We start from the raw sequence: 7,122 nt of genomic DNA, 5'->3' as shown, positions 1-7,122 counted from the left end.
GTTAACTTTAATGTAGATAAAATTAAATTGATATTCCAGAATAATTAAATAAAATTAAACTAGAAAATTCAAAAATAATACGATTCTAAATTATAATTTTCAATTAAAACAAATAATCAGATGTTTCTCTAAATCTATTACATATGCACATATATAATAATGCCTGCCTATTAAATTGCATATACACATTTTTAAAAGTACATAAAATTTTATTTAACTAATAAATTCTGATTTTTTCAAATATTTTTATTATTATTACTGTTATTAAATTATTATTTTTGTAATTTTTTTTACAATCACGGGTTAATAATTATTAATAAATCAATAAATTTACATTAAAAAAAACTAAATAAAAATAAATATAAAAAAAAGGAGATGAAGTGTGATTCGAACCGATTTGCCTTTCCTTGTAAAACCAAATATTTCATTAATTACAACTTTATTTGTTTATAACTCCGGAACCAATCAAAAAAAACACTTATGATATATCGTTGAAATGCTCTTAATAAGGGCTTATTACTGCAGTTAAGAAATTAAGTCCAAAATCCATTTTGTTTTTTAGATTTTGGGCTTTTTGGACATTTTTGATTCAGTCGATTGCAATCAAAATGTGAGGTGCACAACTGGATGTTACAACAACTGTCCTAAATCCAAAATTTCAACATCCTACGGCTAATCGATTTTGAGTTATGCGAGATACGTACGTAAAGATGTCACGCTGAAACTAGTCAAAATGGATTCAGGGATGAGCAAAATGGATATTTCCGTTAAAATCTGGAAACCGAAATTTTTCGCGATCACAATACGTCCTTTACTTTGTACAAGGAAGTAATAATAGAAAAAACTTTATTTTGTAAGAAAAATTTTTTAAACTCTCTTATTAGGCCACAGAGATGTACTATCCTATAATCCTTTTGTAAGGATAGAAAGGAACCTGATAAGGTTGAGTACTTAAGAAGATTACTAAGAAAATTTTCAGTTCATGAGATACGAAAATCTGAGAGTAATAAATTCTTCTATACCTCTTCACAATTTTTATTTTAAGAGTTAGGAATCATATCTCCCTAACCTTTTGTTAAAAATAGAAAATCTTTATAATGTCTCATTTAGGAAAAATAAAATCCAGTTGATCGATTAAAAAGTTACAAGATTAAAAAAATGTATAAAGCTCAAATTTTTAGCGATGAGGAGTGTTATAAATCTATTGATAAAAATTATTTAATAAGATATTTCCGGTGATAATATTTTTTGATATATTACTTCTTTAACTTACCCCTTTAAAGTAAAATCATACCAAATTTTATAATAGTAGGCAAAACTTTTCCTGATACACATATGTAATTAGACATATATTCATACAAACAGACAGAATTTTTCAACCATAATTTCAATATTTTTGAACTCCGGAGACCTCAAAACGTCACCAAATAAAAAAATCTGCGAAATGTAATTTTTTGAAGAACAGAAATATTTCTCTGTTACTTCCTCTATCAGGTATTAAAGTAATAATAGGAACTCTCATAACCAAGATATAAACTCGTGTGATTAAAGTAATTTTTATATAGTACACAATGAGGGTAGAATTTTTTCGTACTCTTTTTCTATTATTTTATTTTTTAACTAAGCAGCTTATGCCCATCCGGTAAAATGTACGCTATAAAAGATGGGGTGGGAGTAATCTCACCTCCACAACTACTCAAACCTTCTTTTAGTAAATCTATTCATTGCTACTTGTGTGGTAAATACAGTATGGAAAGCATTATACAAAAATAAAAGGATTAAGTGAAGTTTAGACCGATATTCAAGTAATACACACACTCTCTCCCCCCTCATTCTCTCTCTCTCTCACCCTCTCTCTTACTCTCTCTCTCTCTCTTTCTCACACTCTCTCTCTCGCTCTCTCTCTCTATCTCTCTATCTATCTATCTTCTATCTATTTATCTACCTATCTCGCACACGCGCTCACACACACACGCACACTTAGAGAGAGAGATAGGAGAAGAGAAAGAGTTATTTGCATAATAATCGCTTTAGAACAATAAATAAAATAATAGAATACTATAGCATATCTTACGAAAACTTTTTAAGTCAGATCGTAAAAAGAAAAGTTTTTACGAGAGTACAAAGATAAAAAAATTAGTTAATAAAAATATAAAGTAAAACATTTTGTTATTATCTTATAAAACCTAATTTTTCTTTTCAAAAGTTATTAACAAAATACTGCCAACAGTATGTACTCAATCAAATGGAAATTACTCATCCTTGTGCTATTCAGTTTTAGTAATAAACGAAATGAACGTTTTATTAATCCTTGATACGTATCTTTTTAATTTGGATATTTTATTTCTAGAATCCTAAATTACCTTAAACATGCTCCAGGTATATGGAAATTAAAAGTAAACTATAAAACACGATATAGTTTACTATCTAGTCAGCATCTGAAATGTTTTAATGAAAACATATCAGTCTCCCCTAAATGCAGACTAAAAACTATAAATGGTATGTTTATATTAACTTTTTTTTTTCAATTTAAAACTATACTAATAAATAAATTATAACCTGCAGCAACATAAATAATCTAATAATAGTAATAATAATAATAATAAATTATTTGCATTAACCGTGACGTTTAAAAATAAAAGTCAATAGTTAATTTTTATAGATTCAATAATAATTATGATTTTATTTTACTAAGCATTTGGCACCGTTGGTATTAATACAATTGTATAAATTAAATTTCTACTTAGCAACAATTTAAAAAGTGTAAATCCTAGTACTTTCGGAGCTGTTACTCCACCTTCAGGGATTTTCTAAAAGATGTTAATTTAAATTAAAATCAATAATTGTTTTTAAATTAAACTGTTATGTTCATAATAGTCGGTACTAATAAATAATTTGTACGTCAATAAGACAGTAACGTCATATTCGTAAGATGTTTTAAGGTAATAGCTGCAAACATCTTAGAAACATTTTTTAATACGAATAAATTTTATAATAATATATACCTGTAATATTTAAAAAATAGGTAAACTTTCAAAAATGCAACCCTCACGAAAAAAAAATCGATATACCTGGATCTTTAAAAATATAAGAAAATGTATGCTAAGAATAACTTAACGAACTGTATATATATATATATATTTTTTTAATTTTATAATGATAATGTACTTTTTTTTAACCTCCAGGATCACCTTAGGTAATGCTTCAGAGGGTGAGATGAATGATTTGTAGCGTGTGTGAAAATGTCATGCCTGACCGGAATTCGAACCCAGGACCTCCGGATAAATCTCGGTCAGGCATGGCATTTTCACACACGCTACAAATCATTCATCTCATCCTCTGAAGGAATACCTGACGGTGGTCCCGGAGGTTAAACAAAAAATATTACAATATTGTTATATTGTAAAATGGTTGTGTTATCTGAAAATTTATAAAATAAAATATTTGTTGTCTATAATAACAAACAACCGAGAAATTTTCATTTATGATTATATAAATTTTCCTACTTTATACAAGTTAATAAAAAAAACTGATAAAATACTAGTAGTTAGTTGAGTTCCGTTAATTTCGCCATACACGCTTTCGCACGGGGGTAGTTATTCATTTTACAAACACCAATTACATTTTTTCCACTAAGAAATAATGAACTAAATTACGCAAACCTATTTTTTAACAAGGAAATTATGATAGAATAATTAAACAAACTAGGATTCTTTATTTACCGGAAATATTGAAAGCAATAGCAAGATTACTGTTTCTGTATGCAAGTAAAAAGTTCCCTAATACTCTAAAAAAAAAATCTTTTAAATAATACAAAAGACCTTTATTTGTTCAAATATTACACCGTAAAAATGTTTTGTAAAAAAAAAAATTTGACAATTATCATATTAAATAATAATAAGCTCTCTATGCCAGGCTAATAGAGGAAAGGGAAGAATGAAATGGTTCCCGTTGCCTTCTTTACCGAGCCGAAAATAATTCTGTAGATCGGCATGTCAAGCCTAACAAAATTCAAGTGATATTTAGCATTATAGGTAACCCTTTCATTACGTTCACTATAAGGGACTTATTATATAATAAAAATTATTATAAACCTCAGCTCATTTAAATACGTATTATAGCAAAGATTAAGACAATGTGTAAAACGACAAAATTAATGCATACCTTCCTATTAAGTAACAATGCACTGTATTCATTATTCAGTAGAAAAACGTATAATAACCCTACAACTTAACTTTTGTAAATTAACAGTCGTATGCTGATGCGGATACATATACCTTTTCGTTTATATATTTAATTAATAATTTTAGTCTGGAAAGATTAAAATAATTTAAATAACGCAAAGTAATAATTAATATTAAACATGTATGAGTGTAAAAATGCATAAATTATTATTTTTTCTAATACTTCTGTTTCTGAGTAAAAAAAAATATTTTATGAAGCGGCACGTATGTAATGAATAATGAATTTGCACCCGTAATACATAAATCATTATTACTTGATTATGAATACATTTGAAAAGAAATAACCGATGCTGTTTGTTTAAATAGAAATGCCTTTAATAAAGTTTTTAGGCCTTTTTTAATAGCCTATTAATAAATAAATATCATTGTTGAGAATTAAACTACGTTAACCAAATTATAGATTTTTTAAAGTTCCGTACATATAACTAATCATGTCATAGATGAAACTTTACATTTTAAGTAAAACTAATTTTAGATTTTAAATATTTTTTTCGAAAAACTTCATACCAAAATAAAACCAGAAATAAATACGTTTACATGTAAAGAAATAGATAATTCATTCAGAACCGGTACAAAATTCTTCGGCGGAACGGTAAGAGATTAATCCGTAAGTAAGAAAAAGAACTGTACTAACTTTTGTTTGAAACTATACAGTAAAACCGTGGAAAAAACCCTTGATTACAGTTACATACAATGAATAAAAAAAGTGGTTATAGTCGTTATACTAAGTAGAAAAATAATTTTAAAAAATAATAATGATGCAAATAAACAGATTATACAGAGCACATAAAACCGCTACCCAACATTATTTATGAAAGACTCTCACACAACTAGCGCGACTAGTGGATGTATAAGTTACAACTGATTGTTGCTGCCGTTTGTCAGGTGGTTACGCGTCAGTGCAGTATACGTTTTGTTGCAGTGCAGTTATGTTTTTGTAAACCCACCGGGTTGGTCTAGTGGTGAACGTGTCTTCCCAAATCAGCTGATTTGGAAGTCGAGAGTTCCAGCGTTGAGGTCCTAGTAAAGCCAGTTACTTTTATACGGATTTGAGTACTAGATCGTGGATACCGGTGTTCTTTGGTAGTTGGGTTTCAATTAACCACACGTCTCAGGAATGGTCAAACTGAGACTATACAAGATTACACTTCATATACACTCATACATATCATCCACATTCATTCTCTGAAGTAATGCCTGAACGGTAATTTCCAGGCTAAACAGGAAAAAGAAAGAAAATTTATGTTTGTGTAAAGTTATGTTCATTCGATCCAGAAGAGGATAGTTATAGTTGAGGCCTATATTCGTTCAGGATCGTTTGAAGAATCACGTCAAGTATTCGCAAAATAATTACAGAATGCCTGTATCCCAGCGAAGAGTAGCATACACGATTTAATTAAAACTGAAACCGTACCGCATTACAACTGTGCAACAACTGAAGGAGACAGACAACTAGTTGTCAGCAGAGGACTGTGTCCTCTACGTTCCCCAGAGTTGTCCACTTGCGAATTTTTTCTTTGGGGCTACTTAAAGGAGAGAATTTATGCATCTAATCCCCACAATATTGATAAACTGAAGGTGAACATTCAACGAAAAATCAACGCAATTGACAACAACGTTTTGCGTCAGACGACTCTCAATATGATCAGTCCAGCATGAAAGTGCATCGATGCGCAGGGTGATCATTTTGAACATCTTTTGTAACAATAAGGTAAAAAAATGGAACATTTAAATTACGTTTTATATTTTTCTTCTTTAATTTATCCGTATCATTCATAAAATTTCATTCCAACATAACCTACCGATTCTGCAGCGGTTACGTTATGGGTTCGGTTTTACGTTGCTCACTCTGTATAAGAAAATAATAAAAGTATAAAATCAATAGAGTACGCAACAATAATTTTGAAAGGATTAATTGAAAAATATTTTACTACCTGTTTCAGCAAATACACGGAATAAATAAATAAACAGATTTGAGTTATTAGTGTTACTTAAGAACTTGTCGATAGGTTGATATTATTTTAAATAGATTTGTTAAAAGCTCTTTTAAATTGTTAAAAATTCATTTAAAATACATAAACTTATTTTTTCTCGTAAGCCGACTTAGTATACTGCTTCAGTCGTAAATAGTTTTTTAATCTGATTTAATAATTTTTTAGAAAAGTTTATTATTTTTACTTCCTGGCATTACAGCTAACCTGCAAAGGAAAGTAAAATAAACAGTCAAAAAATTGGGTATGAGATTTTTGCATTTCTCAACGTTTCTTAACCCAGGGATCCAAAAAGAAACAAAAGTGTAGGGAGTAATGTTCGTACGTACGTGTTTTAGCATATTTAAATCTTAATAACTTTCGATTGGATAAACCGACTTTGATGAAATTTGACAAAATGTATTCTGGGAAATTTGTTTGTAAAAGTTTGGGGTCAATTTTCTCAAAATTTTACAAACGTAAGACTAGTTTATATTAATCTCAGAACATATGTACTTTCTTATCTTACCATTTTAAAAACATTTTGCCCCCAAATTCTACCCTTCCTCAAAAATCGAAAATAGTTATCTTTTTATTTATTGCATTTTTTAACCGAATTTTTTTTTGTCTTCCTAAGCATAATAGTACTGCAAGTGGCATAAATAAAATACTTTGGGGATGGGGAGCCAATCAAAATTTAAAAATATATGTAATACGATTCTATCTTGATATAAACTAAACTAATTTGATCATCCCAAGAAAACTTATCGTGCAACAATACGTCAAGTAGCTTTATACAGTGGACAACAGAAATACTATTATTAATTATTATCATAATTAATAGAATTACCATGCAATTAATATTAATAGGATTACCAATATTATGTCTATCTAAGAAGCTCATTGCA

The sequence above is a fragment of the Lycorma delicatula genome, chromosome 3 (genome assembly GCF_047948215.1).
Source record: "Lycorma delicatula isolate Av1 chromosome 3, ASM4794821v1, whole genome shotgun sequence".
Classification (NCBI taxonomy): domain Eukaryota; kingdom Metazoa; phylum Arthropoda; class Insecta; order Hemiptera; family Fulgoridae; genus Lycorma; species Lycorma delicatula.
Note: the sequence above shows the minus strand (reverse complement) of the source record.